The following is a 17,342-nucleotide window of genomic DNA, read 5'->3' as shown; positions in this document are numbered from 1 at the left end:
GAGATCATATTTTAAAAAGGTTCTTACATAAAAAAGAATTATTTTATTCTAGGGCCGGGTTTGTGTGAAGTTGATTTGTGATTCAATGCCCATAGCCTTGTAAAACTCTTTCACGTCACATTCAACATCTTTAGATCATTTCAACAAGGCGAGCTTCCTTGGATGCAACATCATCACTGCTTCTTCATCAAGTTTCACTTTAATTCTTTTCAAGAATGGTTTGCTTAAAAAGGGTTGTAAGATCTTTTTGATTTACACTTAAATTGTTTTCGTTGTTTTGTTTTATCTTGTTTTTACGGCGTACTCAAGCTAGTGATAATTGAGGGTTGGGAATAGTTAGGGCTAGATGTTACTCATCTATGAGGAGTTAAGTTAGACGACTAGTTTTGGGTAGATTTTAGGTGCGGTCCTTACAAGCCTACTAAATCAGATTCTAATTCAGGTGAACTCTGATCATAATAAGGAAGCTCCTTTGTCAAAAGGAAGAGTGGAGGATATCTATCCAAATTACTATAATCTTGCGTGTCATTTGGTTTATTTTTGGTTTGGAATTTCACTTTTATTTTGATACTATTTTTGTTATAAATTCTGTGTATTAGCGAAAATGTATGGCAAACCTATTCACTCCACTTTAGGCTTGCATCTCAGTTCCAACATGTGGTCACAGAGTTTCGTTACACATCTTTAGGTATCAAAAACCTAGGGTAAAGATGTCTAGTGTTATCGTCACATCAACTTTTCTCGAGGGACACTTTATAAACTAGTCCCTACTTTTTGATGGAACAAACTAAACCTATTAAAAAGTATGTACGAGAGTCTTTTTTCTGTCCACTAATTATGACTTTTATGAGTGTGTTGAAAAAGGCTACAAAGAACCCATTACCATTGTAGAAGGGGTTTCAGTTGTCACACCTATGGATAAGTGGTCACCACAGGACAAACAGAATAATTCATTGAATGCTAAAGCTATTAATACTCTGTTTTGTTCTTTAACTGTTTAAGAATTTAACAGCATTTCAAATTGGAACTACTACGCAGGAAATTTGAAAAACACTAGAGGTTACGCACGAAGGAACGTGGTAGGTTAAAGAGGCAAAACTTACTATGCTTGTCAGCAAATATGAAAATTTCAAAATGAAGGCCTTAGACAGCATTCAAGATATGTTCACACGATTCATCGATAACATGAATAAATCCAAAGCTTTTGAAAAGGAGTATGATAACTAGGAGGTTTGCAGAAAATACTTCATTCTATTTGGGGATTAGGAATAAAAGGTAATGACTATTGAAGAATTACAAAATTTTTCTCACTTAACTCTTGAAGTTCTTGTAGGTAATCTTCTCACATATGAAGTTCAATTAAAAGAAGGAGAAGATGCTTTGGAAGATGATTTCAAGAAAAAAATCATTAGCCGTAAAGGCCAAAAAGGAGAAATCCCAATCTAAGAAGAAAGAAGATTCAAGTTCAAGTTCTGAAGATGGAGATAGTCAAGCTAGATTCATTGTGAAAGGATTCAAATCTTTTCTCAGATTGCAGAATAGATGGAAATATCTTCAAAATAGACAAAATCAATTTAGGTAAATAATTATTCTTCAAGTGAATCTAAAACTAAACCTATTCGTTATCTTTGTAAGAAACTAGATCATCACAAAAATAGATGCCCATTGAACAAGAAAGACTACAAGTTGGAGAGCAAGAGTTTGAAAGTGATGATATAGGATATGACAACTGATGAAGAAGTTGAATCAAGTGAACATGATAAGATGGCAAATTTGTGTCTTATGGGTGGAAATGCCACAACTTTGGATTCCGAACAAGGTGAAGAATGCGACTCTGAACCTGAAAATTTAGAGGATGAGATATATCCTTCATATGATGAATTATATTCCAAATATAAGGAAATTCTTAAACAACTTGAAAAAAATTGTTGAAAAATATAAAAAAGTGACAAAAAGGATGAATACGAATTCCAAGAAAGAAAAGAAACTTTTGTTTAAGAAAATTGAATATTTTTCTTCAATTTTAGATTCAAATAATTCACACTGTGATATCACACCTTTTGTATGCACACAATGTTCTAAATTTCTAAAGCAAATTTCTTGTTTATCTAAGCAATTAGATGATAAACTCATTGAAAATGAAAAACTAATAGCTAAGCTAGACAAGCTATTGTGTGATTTATCATCTGAAATAATTAAGTTTAAAACTAGATGTACAACTATTATTTATTAGAATGAACAACTTAAGTCTAAAAACAGTAATTTGGAAAAGGCCATGAAAATTTTTTTGGGTTCAAAAGGGTTGAACATGATACTTTCCAATCAACAAATTGCTAAAGCTAAAACTAGAATTTGTTATCTATACTCATGAAAATACAAAATGTTTCAATCTTCTTTAGTGAAAGGAAACAATTTGGATTGTTTTGCTCCCATACCTAATGCTACTTATCATACTATGTGTTCTTTGTGTGGTAAAATGGGGCATTGTATCTATGAGCTGTGAGATGAGGTATAGGATTAAGGCAACTAAGCAAATTTGGATACCAAAAAGTACAATTCTTAACCAACGTGGACCTCTATGGATACCTAGGTCACACTTGTTTGTTTTTCTGTAGAGTTGCAGAATGACCAAGGATTAAGGCAACACATGGAGTTTCTAAGTCAAAATCCAACCCTTAGTCTAAGTAAATATAAACATATATAAGTTCTATATATTTTTATTATCTCCTTATATGTGTAAGGTCAGTATATTTTTTATTTTTTCTCTTTTGATTTTTTTCTTTCATTTTTTCTTTTAAATAAATAAATTAAAAAATTAAAAAACTTTGGTACCATCAACGGGCCTTGATGTGAGGTGTCGGTTTTATTTTTTTACTTTTTACCCCCAAAATTGTTTTCTCTCTTAAACTTTTTAAAATTTCTTAGTTTTCTTCATTTGTTCGCTTGATTTCATTATTATCTTAGTGGATTGTCATCTTCTTGTTTGGTCTATCATCATCATCAAGTTATTTTTCAAAATCATAACCTTCTTTTTCGATAAATTTATAGGATTTTGCATGATTATGTGATGTATCTTGATGTGTATACATGATAAGTGGTTGAATATTGTGTTTTAAAGGAGTTTAGTTAAGAATTGTATGTGAAATTGTGCGATTTAGGGCAAGTTCTATCGGTTTCTATTCCTGGACCATCGATGGTCGAAGAACACCATTGATGGTGTCTTAAACCATCGATGGTTGTCAGGTATCCATTGATGGTCCGAAGGCTGAAATTGGTGTTTTTTTTTACTCTTTTCATATTTTCTTCAATCCTGACTCATATCTTTGAGTATTCTCTATACTAAATCAAGCTTATTTGTCTTTGTAGAGAATGGCTTTGAACTGTACTAAATCAAGCTTATTTGTCATTATAGAGAATGACTTTATATGAAAAACTTCATACTGCGCATCTATCTATTAGAGAGACCCAAGAGTGACACAAGAAGCTCTTCATCATCTATGAAGATACGCGCCATTTACAGGAGTATGTCAACATTGTGGGACTCCTCAAGAGAATTAGTTTGAGTTTGATGATGAAGAAGGGTGCCGAGTGAGCTAATGTCACAATAGTGTGTGAGTTTGATATTGTGTATTTGATTTAATGGTGATACTTGTTTTGCACTGCAATTAGCTTTTATGGTAATTAATATTTTGTTTTTGAATTTATTCAGTTTTCATGCAGTATTTAGAGGATTAAGGATTTGATTGTTGTAGGTTCTTCCATTTATCAAGGTAAATCTTTATATTTGATTTTATTTTAATTTGGGTTTATTTGATTAAATATTTTATTTTATTAAACCGAAATAGATAGAAAACAGATCATAAAAGAAAGAAAGGATGTGTCTCTTATAGTTGGGTTCTATGATCTTTATTTTCCAGATGAATATAGTTATTCATTTGTATACATAGCACAAATATAAAGAGATAATTGTTTACCTGGATCCATTATTTTATTTCTCTATACTATACAGTTGGATTTGAGATCCTAAAACCTAGATCTTTGATCCTGTATGTGCGTACACATAAATGTTTGCATAAGTTCCATATGCTCTATTCTGATTGTTGCATGCTATCGATTGTTAGCAAATATTGTTACTCTATTAACCAAATTGAATTCTGATTACACTTTTACAGTTCTACTTTCTTAATTCTTGAATTATGTAGTTATTGAGCCTACGCTTGCACTATAATTTATGATGATATTTGTATTGGATAGATAGCTCAGAAGTTATTTTTGAGAACTTTGCAACATAGGAGCAAATGAATACTGTTCAAATTCTTTTGTCCACAGTAATATACTGCGAATGAAGCAAGTCTAACATATACATCGTACAAGAAGTAGCAGAATCAAGTAAAACTAACCTACTGACATTTTCATGATTGAAAACATTGTTAGTTATCGAATTCACCACTTACCACTTCTAATAGATAGCAGCAGCAGTTTCCAGGAAGTACATGTACAATAAAAGGCAGTAGAAGACTGCCATCCTTAAGCCTGATTATGAAAGTATGTCAATAAACAAGAAGTCTGTACTATAAAATGATTAACGATATAATTTTGAGATTCGTTTATTCATCAAATGTAGTCATTGTAATTATTACAAATGAATTATGCGTTGGACACAAAATCAAAAACTCTCAATCTAATCATTCCTCTCATAAGCACTACCCTTATTTTCTCTCCCCGTCCCAACTGTACTCTTCGCAACCTACAAAAAATAAATAATTCTAATTAAAAAGCATACAGTTCTATCAAATTTCAATAAAAATTATCGAATCCCGCTACGTACAAACTGAAAGAAGCTTCCTGCTTTTTCCTTACCAACTTGAGCAACATCACGAGCGCTCTGCCCTACGTGTGAAGCCCCCTGCTTGACGGCTTCTACTTTGTCCGGTGTTGGTGTGGCTTCCTTAATGTACGTATAAGAAGGAAGCAGAAGCAATCACGTTTGCTTAGCATTGAAAATGTAGTGTAGATTTTGGAGCAAAATGCACACTATGAACATCGATGAGTTACCTTAATTAGGCCCCAGGCTTGAGCAGCATTAGACTATCTCCGGCAGGAGTCGAAATTTTAACCTTCTCTCTCCTGCCACATCACTTTATTCCCCCTCCACATAATTCAACAATCTTCATTTTCTATCATCTCTACAGCAGGAGTTTTTTCAAAAGATTTTTACTTTATTTGGGACCCACTACTACCCCATCCCTCCAACATATATATCCCACCTTATTTATTCATTTCTTTATCTTATTTCATATATATTACTACTACTACTATTATTATTACTAATATAACTCATTTATTTATAATTATAAATTTTTAATATTTACATAAATAATATATATTATTAATTTAAGTTTTGATAATATTTTTATATTAACAAAAAAAGTTTGAAGAATATAGAAGCAAAAGCAAAAGCAAAGAGAAGGAGAATAAGGTGTTGAAAACTCAGATTTTTTTTGGTGTCCAAATTACACAAGACTAATCTCTATTTATAGAGGTGAAAAAATAAAAATTATTGATATAAAAATTATAAATTAATTCCTAGTATTTATCTCCCAAAATATCATTTAAAAATTAGGAATAAAACAAAAAAGGCCAACCAACCAAGCCTTGACACATGGCTCCAAGCATGGGCTAAGGACAATTCGCGGGACCCATGAGGTTAGAAAAACCGGAGGTGAAAAATTCACCCATCCGATTTCGGTTTTCCAATTCACCCCTCCAAAAACCCCCTGCTGGAGCCAAAAACCCCCCAAAAAAAACCCTGCTGGAGATAGTCTTATAGCGATCTTGATCTTGTGATGTCATCTCTTTTTAACTTATTCACAAATTAAACTCTTTGTACTACAATTCTTTCTCTCTTCCCCTCTCTCTCTCACTCTAGCTTAGTTTTATCTTGAATTGTGATATGAAATAATGAGCTGCTCGGTGCTTGATGGGATTTTACAAGCTACATTCATGATGGTGGGAATTGTTGGCGTGTGTGCATTGAGCTTCAACACGTAGCAAAACACGCGTTGCGCTTAAATATCTTGACTGGGATTACACCACTTGGGCCTAATTGTACAACCCTAAAAGTTATTAGGGGTTTATTACAACAAGCTAAAAGTTAATAGGTGTATATGGTACAGAAACAGAATTTTTTTTCTAAAAGCATTCTCAGGACACTTCTAAAAACATCACCTTAAAACTAAAAGCAATTTCAATAAGCATTAGAAAATTATTAAACATCAATATTAATTGCTTTTGAAAAAATAAACTGGAGTGCCCTAAATATTAGGAAGTTGGTTCTTGTCTCTAAGTTTTCATATGATAAATTAACTCATGGTGTCTTTCCTGAGTGCGGGTTCTCTTAGAACGCTCACAAGAAATTTTTATTGTCTCGACTGCACAAGAAATTATAGCTTAATGTATGCAGCTTATGATAACTACAGAATGTTAAAGGGGAATTCTAAATTGTATTATCTATAATAATAGCGACCTCGGCATATTCAGATGCTAGGAATCTTAATAAACTATTACTAATCAATTTTTTTAAAAGGAAAATATTACCAACCACAATTGATTATTGCATGTGAGCTACAGTCCTTGTAAATCATTTTTCATATATATGCATTAGGTGAGCAAACTAGATGACACCCCCTATTAATTTCCTAAATGAACCAAGGCAAAGCTCCCTATTAAGAGGCAAAGAGCATGACTCTTCTAAGGTTTAGTCATATATCAGATATAATGAGAAAGCACTAATGAAAAGTTGCAATTTGTGTACTACATTGGATATAATCTGACTCATTAAAATTGTTATAGAAATGTATGTTGTCCGATTATTTGGTTAGTACCATTAAACTTAATGTTTAGAAAGAAGAGTTGACTAATTAATTCTAAACTCTCTTGATTAAGGTGTATTATAATTTTTAGGTATAATTTTGTCCCCTATTGTTGTTGATATAATTTTCTTATGGTTTTTTTATTTTCTGACACATATTTTTTGACCTGTAGGATAATACTATTTCAATTTCAATTTCGTACTCAAGATTTATTCAATAATTACGAGTATCAGGTTGGTAAAGAATATCAATAATTTTTATAATTTAATTATGATAATGATTATAGTAGTCGTTTACTATTGAATTTTCATGAAAATATACGCTAATTTGTGTAACTATCTGCATTGCTCATATGTATTCATAAATTAATGGTAATATGACATATGATTTTTCTTTATAGAAATTTAATTATTCTCTAGTTATTGGATTACATAACCACTATACAACACTTTCTCGCCTAAAGGACCTTACTAAAAACGACTTTAAGCTAAGGTTTGCATTGTATGTGTATGTATTTATAAGACCACATAAACATTTTTTAAACAAATGAGAACACTCCAATCCCTAATATTAAAAAAATTAAATATTTTTGGTTAAGTGATGAGCAAAAGAAAACATACATTCAGAGAAGTGTGGATAATAAAAGAAAGAGACAAAGTAATAACTCTGCTGGTAATATTATTAATGACAAATGACAACGTAAAGTTGACCTATTTTGTGGAGCCCTACTACTGGCCTATGAGGATGAAGGTTGGTGTAGAAATACTTTATAGTTTATAAAAGGGTCATATAACATTATATATTAGTTTATTAAGTATTTATATTTGTGCTAAGGAAAATTCTTCATCAACTAGTATGTTCTTTACTATATGAGCTACGCACTCCAAAGTTTTGTGTTTATTGTGGATCCAAAAAGTTTGAACATAAGCCTCAAACATTTTGTTGTCACAACGGTGAAATCCACCTAGCAGATGTGAATATTCTAAATAAATTATATGTCCTTTATATAATGCAATCACCAGAGGTAATTGAGTTTCGAAGCCACACCAGAATGTACAACAATATTTTCTCATTCACATTATTTTGGGCAAGATTTTATAAAGAGGTCGCATTAAATAGAAAAGGAGTTTTTACATTTAGAGCACAAGGCCAAATATATCATAATCTCCCTTCTCTAATTTCAAAAGAAAATAAGTTTTTATAATTTTAGCTTTACTTCTATAATACAGAGAATGAGTTGTAAAATCAATGGGGAATATTAGATAACGCAAATATGAGTGAAATCACAACTAAGAGCTTGATGAATATATTACAAGGAAACCCATATGCAAAGTTCCTTCGTAAATTGAATGATTATCAATCTTTTGAAGAATTTAAGATACTAATAAATAGTGATCAACGTGTTTACAACTCACCAACAACAGATTAGGTGGTAACAATCTGGGTTGAAGGAAATAATGATAATGTACCATTTAAGAGAGAGAGAGATAGTTGTCCATGCCAACTTAGGAGGAAGACATCAAGTGAAACACTATTTTGGTTGTTATGATCTGCTGCAGTATCCCTTACTCTTTCCAAATGGAGAGGTTGAATGGCATCAAAATATTAAAAGAAGGGATAAAAGGGATATCACATCTTACAATCAACAAAGAGCTATAACACCGACTTAAGTAGCCCCACCAACCTTTACATCTGCAGAAGACATATTTAATTGAGAAAGTGAAGGTAAATTTAAATTCACAATTCTCAGTAATATTATTACATATAAACATATCTTAACGCTCAAATTTATAGATGTCAAGGCACCAAAACCCGGAAGAGTCTCATGCTGAGATTATTATTGTCATAAGCTCCAGATAAGAGACTATTGACAATCTATTTTACTTACATCAGCGGGTCATTTATTCCATCAATATGTTGTTGATATGTACATAAAGCTTGAAACAACAAGACTTGATTACTTTAGAAATAAACAATCAGAAATCAAAGCAGAATTATTCCAAGGCATTGTTGACAGTGTAGCTGCAGGAGAAGCAAATGCATGTCAAGTGGGCAAGAGAATAGTGCTTTCATCATCATTCATAGGTGGTCCTAGAGACATTTGTCGTAGATACATTGATGCAATATCATTAGTACAACGATTTGGAAAACCAGATCTTTTTATAACAATGATATGTAATCCAGAGTGGGAAGAGATCACTGAGCAACTATATCCAGGTCAAACCCATAATGAGAGGCTAGATATAACCTCAAGGATATTTCGAACAAAACTCCAAGAGTTGAAAGATCAACTCTTTAAGAAGGAGATATTTGGAAAAGTTCTTGAAAAAAAAGAGGTAATTCCTAACTCTATACAAGTATTAATTTAGAAAAAATATACATATATATTAAAACAACATTTGTTCTCATTAAAACAGAAAAATAATCAGAGTCCATATTTCCGAAAACTTGTGTTGAACATTAGAATGACATTCAAATTCCTGGTGAAGTTAGAGGAAAAGACAAAAGATGAATAAGGCAAAGAAAATATAATAGCACAAGAAATCCAACTCCAGCCTGATATTACAATCGACGTAAATGATGAAGATGCTACTCTAAAATTGCCCAGGAAAAAGATAAAGGTGGAGAAAGATTGATTTTGGTTCAATTAAATTATGAAACAGAAATAATAAAGGATAATATTTTTTTGATCATTTAATATCATAACTTAATTTTTGAGTAGAATTCAAATTTTTATAAGAGATTTTGATTCAAAATTATTAGCAGTTTTGTATGCTTATGTAATTGCTTTCATCACATAAAATTATATTATAGTTACCATTAATATTTAGTTTTTGTCCTTTTATTTCTTTAAATCTATCAAATAATTTAGGTTTTGATCTCATATATATATATATACTAGTTTTTACACACGTGCAATGCACGTGATTTAATACCATGATTAAGTATTTTTGGCAGTTTGTGCTCACTTTTTTCTTTAAACTCTTACATCCCGATTATTTTTTTATGTTTGTTTAAATGGGATACACCCAATTTAAATTTTTTATGTTGATATTTGAATTGACAAAAAACAAATATAATTTAAAAATAATTTGAATTTTTATATTATTTTTGACCGATATGAAACTAAGCTTTATTTGAGAAAGTATAGCATTGCAAAGTGAAAAAAATTAAAATAGTGTTATACAAGGAAGGTGAATATTTAAAACCAATATGGCAAAATGATTGATTTAAAGTATAAGGTGAATATTTAAAACCAATATGGCAAAATGATTGATTTAAAGTATGTTAAAACGATGCAAAAGAGAATATGAAGTTTATTCCTAATCATTGATAGACTTCATAAAAAAATATAAATTAAAGATTAATGCTAACTCTAGTATACTTTTATATGATAAAAACATCCACATAAGAATATAAAAGTATTGAAAAAAATTCATGAAACTCCCTTCTAAAGATTTCTAATTTCACTCAAAATAATTATACTATTCTATAAAATATTCATAAAATATTGTTTTTATTTCTTCTATTTTATTTTTTATTGAGTTAAGATCAATCCTTCTTCAGGTTTATCATTTATCATTTCTCAGACAATTCTAGAGTATTGTCTTCATCATCTACATCAATTGTGACATCAGGCTAATTTTGTATTTTTTATGCTATTATCTTTCCTAGGCTCGTTAATTTTTTATCATCTCATTTAACTTTACAAAGAAGTCAAATGTACTTATGATGTTCAACACAAACTGCTCAAAATATAGACTTTGATTTTTTTTCTATTTCAATGAGAATAAATATTAATTTCATATATATAAAATTCTTTGTGTTCCTAATTTATTACTTAAATAAATTAGAAGCTATCTCTTTATTTTCCTCTAAAATGAATTCTTCTGATGTGCATCCAATAAGAATTTCTGTTATTTCAATAATATTACCTTTGCTCTATCCCTGTCATTTTCCATAAAGATCTAAACTAAATACCTGCATTATTCATTACCAATTTCTCTTAGATTATAATATTAATATTTAATTTGAAGAACACAGTATGGAATTTATGAATACTTACTAATTTTTCTTATGTCTTCCATGGAGATTTTTTCTTTGATTAGGATAAAGTTATTAAATTATTTTTTAATGTAACTCATTCAGTGCTTCATTAATAGATATGTCTTATGTTAATGCCAATTCAAGTGATTCATTGACGTTTTCTGAATTTTAGATTTATTTCCATCACTTTCCCATTTGCAATGGAAATAACTCAATTCTTTTAAAGTTATCTCTAAATATTCTAATAGTTTCTCCATATGTAATTCCTTGTATTCTTTTACCCTATAAATATTATTAACGTCAAAGATTAAAGTTTCTAAATTAAAATCAATTAATGCTAAGGTATAATATTATAGTGTTTTATCATTTCTATGGATTTAAACATCTATCAATTACAAATTTTCATCAAGTTTAGAATTGATTTGTTATGTTTAATGGAATTTACAAAATCATGTTTTTGTTCGTGCACATGTTCGTGCATGTTTTACAAAACAGATGAGTTTTTATAAATGGGAAGTGGTATTCAAGAAATTCTTTCTTTGACATGTTTATCTACATGTTTATAAACTTCCCTCAAAATTTTACTATTTTTGGAGTTGATTTACTATGCCCAATTGATTTTACAAAATCGTGTATGTCAGCAGATTTTCAGAAACTGTCTATCTATGTTCAAACATTTATTTCTCTCAAATTATATATTATTTTTTAGAAATTCTTTCTCTAACATGTTATTATACATGTCTATAACCTTCCCACAAAATTTCATATTTTTTGGAGTTGTTTTACTATTTTTAATTGATTTTACAAAGCTAGATACGCAAATTTCCAGAATGCTGAATTTTGGGGTATTTTGGTCTTTTCAGCCTATAACGGCTAGTAACGGCTAGTTTTTGATATTTTCATTTTTTGGGGGTTTGTGGCTGGTTTAAGAGGCTATAAAAAGCCCTCAACTTTCATTGTTTCTCATGGATGTTTAAGATAATTTTAAAAAGAGTTTTACAAGTTTGTTTAAGGGTTTTTAAGTTTGTTTTAAGAGTTTGTTTATGAAGAAACTTTCACAAGAGCTTGAAGAGATCATTCTTTGGTGTTTGGGCATTCAACTCTTCTCCATCCCTCTCTTGTCATCTTTAGAGAAGTGTTTCTAAATTCAATCTAGCTTTACATTTATATATAATTGTTTGATTATCATTTCATTAAGCTAGAATTTATTTGAGTTTAGTTTGATTTGATTTACTCTTTGTTTACACACACAACCATTGAGCTTATTGTATTTGCATACATTATATAATTAGGTTGTGGGATAGTGTGACATTGAGTTGAGCCTAATTGAGTTCTCACCTTGTTTTGAGAACAATCATTTGTTATATTTGTGCTTATTGTGAGAATCATTTTGTAATACACTTGTACACCGAGTGAGGAGTGTGTGGTGAGAGTCGGGGATCGTCCCAAGAGGAGTGGCGTCGGTTGACGTGCCTAGAGAGAGGTTGTAACCGAGCACTTGAGGGAGACACGGCTAGGTCCAACACTTAGTGGGTGTAGAGTGTGATTGCAAGAGTGTGAGTTGTAGAGTTTTCGGTTAGCTAGAAAACCGAGTGTGTAGAAGAAGTTCCGGCTTCCAAACCGGATTGTGTTAGTGGATTTCTCCCCGGGAGTGGGGAGCGGAGACGTAGGACGGAAGGTCCGAACTCCGTGATCATATTGCTTGTTTGAGTGTGCTTTGGCGTTCATTCATATTTATGTTCATATCTTATATCGCCATTGTCATTAGCTCATTATCTATATCATCCACTATCTTGTTTACATTGTTTACCCTTGTGTTTATATATCCTTGCATATATACATTGCTATATATCTCTTTGCTAGGATATATCATATTATATATTGCTTATCCTAGTTCATATATATTGTTGCATTTCATACTTGCTAGGATAACTTGTTAATTAGTTTTAATTGGCATTTAATCGGATTAGATTAGCATAAGACCCTAATCACCCCCCCTCTAGGGTCTAACAATTGGTATCAGAGCTTGGTGCTCTTTGATTTAAGGTCTAATCGCCTTGAGTTAAAGATCCAAGTTATATTTTTGTGCTAATCTTGTTTTGATTGCATTTGTATCTTGCTTGCATATTTTTACAAATTATGGATATGAATGATGCATCTTGTTTAGGCTATGATTCTAGTGTTGCTCCTAGATTAGACAATTTCCCCTATGCCCAATGGTGTGTTAGATTTAAACTATTTGTTAGATCTAAACATTTTGATTTATTAGGATATATCTCATTGTTCATATTGTTTATCCTAGCTTACATATCTTGTTGCATTTCATACTTACTAGGATAACTTGTGAATTAGTTTTAATTGGCATTTAATCTGATTAGATTAGCATAAGACCCTAATCACCCCCCCTCTAGGGTCTAACAATAATAATTTCTGTTATTTCAATAATATTACCTTTGCTCTATCCCTGTCATTTTCCATAAAGATCTAAACTAAATACCTTCATTATTTATTACCAATTTCTTTTAGATTATAATATTAATATTTAAATTGAAGAACACAATATGGAATTTATGAATACTTACTAATTTTTCTTATGTCTTCCATGGAGATTTTTTCTTTGATTAGGATAAAGTTATTAAATTATTTTTTTAATGTAACTCATTCAGTGCTTCATTAATGATATGTCTTATGTTAATGCCAATTCAAGTGATTCATTAACGTTTTCTGAATTTTAGATTTATTTCCATCACTTTCCCATTTGCAATGGAAATAACTCAATTCTTTTAAAGTTATCTCTAAATATTCTAATAGTTTCTCCATATGTAATTCCTTGTATTCTTTTACCCTATAAATATTATTAACGTCAAAGATTAAAGTTTCTAAATTAAAATCAATTAATGCTAAGGTATAATATTATAATGTTTTATCATTTCTATGGATTTAAACATCTATCAATTAATGTTACGAATGCATTTTGACTACCCCAACTTATTACTAAAATTATATGAAATTACTTTAATTTATATAGTGCCGATAATTTTTAATCTATAATATTTTTAAAAATTTTATCCATTAACCGGATGTTTTTAATCAATTATTATTGTTTTTGTTTACCAGTATCAACTTAGACTATTCTTAGATGCTGAAAATGGATAGTAAATCCCTAAATTAGAAATTTTAATATATATATATATATATATATATATATATATATATATATATATATATAGTATGATAGTATATATAATATATGAAAAATACCAAACAATTAACTTTTCTTATGCCAAGTTTTAAAATTTTAGCCATTTTGTGTTTTATAACTTTGAGGATGTGATTTATTAATTTTTAAAATTTTGAAAGAGTTTTTTAAAAAAAATTTACTTTAAGTTTTCTGAATGAGTTGTAAGTTCTATGTTTCATGTTTGGTGGTAAGTTTTTTGAAATTTAGTATATTTTTTGTAACTCTAAAATTTGAGGGTGTCTTTTACAATTATATAAAAGCATAGATTAATTTTAAAAAAATATTAAATTTTAGCAGTCTACCATTGAACAATTTGATGTGTGCTAGTTAAAAAATTTAAAATTTAGGTTTTTTTTTTTTACGATTTAAATTTTGAAGGAGTTTTTAAAAAAAATTATGGTTAATTTTAGCAAAATTGTTAATTTTTTAGGTTCTGTAAGGGTAATATTTTGAATTCATCTTATTTTATTTAAAATTTGTAGATAGAATTTTAGGGCTGCTTTTTTATAATTTAAACTTTTGAATGTGTGTTCATATACATTTTTGAGATATTGAGGCGTGTTAATTAAAAATTTTAAATTTAAATGTCCAAAAATTTAGGTGTATCAATGGTAATCTCTTGAGTTATCTGTGTTGTTTGTAAGTTTTTAAAATTTAGAATTTAATGGGTGCTGTTTGTATTTAAACTTTGAGGTGGTTTCTATAATTTTTGAGACTTGAGGTGTTAACTGAAATTTTAAATTCTTTGTACAACTGATGTAATTTTTAATTTCATATATTTATTTTAAGTTTTGAGACATTGGAGAGTTTTCATAATTTTACAAAAAACTTTTTTAGGGTCTTTCTGTAATTTTAAAACTTTTTATGGTTTTTTACAATACTTCATGTAGGTTGGATAATATGTTATCTACTTTGTAATTTCTTTATCTTAACAAACTAATATCAATTTTTTTTATTTTTATATATTTTATTAATATTTTAGTTTTTTTTAAATTGTTAGAGGGAAGCTAACATGGTTCACATGGGATTAGGATAAGCATATGATGAGTGATTAAGGCGGATAGGATTAAGAGTAAAATAAAAGTATTCAAAAATAGATGAAGAGTAATATTAACCATTGAAAATTAGAATTTGATTATAGATAAGGTAGTTCAAAACTATAAAGGGGCATATTTGTCTAAAAAAGATTTCCGAACTCGTGCTTTAAAAGGAGTATGATATACTATATATATATATATATATATATATATATAATATATATAATAATATATATATACATACATCATGTTTGTCATATTTTTTTTATGATTATTGTTGAGATTGTTTATTATAAAACATGAGATTATAATATCCCAATGTGTTGTGCAATTTTATTTTCAATGTAATAAGAAATGTGGTTTCTTTTTTACTAGAACAATAGTTCATAATGATATTGCTATTCATGCTTGACTCCATATTATAGCTTGGGATTAATAGAGTTTGGAATATGACATAATATCCAAAAATCATGTGCAATTTTATTTTCAATGCAATAAGAAATGTGATTTCTTTATTTCTATAACTGTAGTTCATAATGACAATTACGATATCCTACTTAGGTATATTCTTCCGAGATTAGCTTAAAAATTCATTACATTGATTTTTAAAAATATATAAATAAAAATAATAGTATATCTAATAATTCAAATTTACATATTTCAACTCAATATGAATCTGACTTATTAATAGTAATGAAATAAATATAAAATAAAAGTATTTTAATATTTAACCACGTGTACTGCACATGCATAAAAACTAGTATATACATATATGAGCAATTCTTATATCAACTTAAGTGGATGGTCCACCAAAGTTTCTATATATATATATATATATTCATGAATATTTGTTAGCTCACATGGTTAGGGGATTCATCAGCAATATAGCAGGGCTTATGTTCTAAACTTTGGACTATCACATTTTTTATACTTTCTTATGGGATTCATCGATCAGCAATATAGTAGGGCTTATGTTCTAACCTTAGGACTATCACATTTTTTATACTTTCTTATAATTTTCGAGATTTTTTTGCATATAAACCCAACAATTGTATATATTTGTAAATATTCCCTCCAAAGCATTTTTGTTAACCTCTAAATTGCCTTTTCCATTTAAGCTTATGCCTTTAATTAAACTAATTAAATTTTTTAAATAATGTCTAATATACCATTTAATAAATATAGAACATAAACAGATATTTAATGACAAAGTGAATCGACTGCACATTTGGTTAAATTCTATTCGTTTATGAATGGAATACTAAAAATTATTCGTTTACTGTTAAATGAGATAGCAAATCGAATATGATCGAATAGCTGGACGAATAATAACCAAACTGTTTATTAATTATTTGGTTCACTCCCACCTCTAATTGGAACCTTCCAATCATCCGGGTCACTGCAGTGAGTATTAATTCAAATTGTTAATACTTGATATGGTTCACTATTTCTATGTAATATCCTAATGAGAGCATAATATTAGAAATATGCTCTTTCATAGGTAACGATTACAAATTATCAACTATTAGGAAAAGTGAGAGAAAGTCATATTAATAATTGAGTAAGGGGTTCGTATAACTTAGAAAGCATCCATATGCATTCTCTATATAGCAAAACTTTATTAAAATTCAGATAACAGTGAAATAGAAAAGTAGATAAAAGTTGTTACCATTGACACTTAAAACTTTGAGAACTCCAAACATCCTTCAAATAATAGAGTTCCACATCAGCGTAACTAGAGGATATTACTGACAGCCTAAATATTGGCAAATATTTGACTCATTTAATTTGTTAATATCTTGTAATTAGCTCGAAGTATATACGTAAATTCCTAACCAGTCAAAATATATGGCAATAACCTGTATATAGTCTATCTAAATATATGGAATGAAATATTCCATTTCCAGTCAATTATTCCACTTTTGATATTCCAAAAATAATAATAAATTATGTGCCAATCAACAAATATCGCCAAACAACTACCAATACTCATAACAAACTTTTGGTGTCAGCTGCATGAATATTGATCTTCTATTTAATTAGTCCTGCTAATTGTTATTACCTCTGTTAGTTAAGTTAATGATTATCGTAATACTTTATAATTGTTTCAGACCACGTTCTCTTATCCTTAATCCCCTTTTGTAT

Source organism: Asparagus officinalis, chromosome 5 (genome assembly GCF_001876935.1).
Source record: "Asparagus officinalis chromosome 5, Aspof.V1, whole genome shotgun sequence".
Taxonomy (NCBI): Eukaryota; Viridiplantae; Streptophyta; class Magnoliopsida; order Asparagales; family Asparagaceae; genus Asparagus; species Asparagus officinalis.
Note: the sequence above shows the minus strand (reverse complement) of the source record.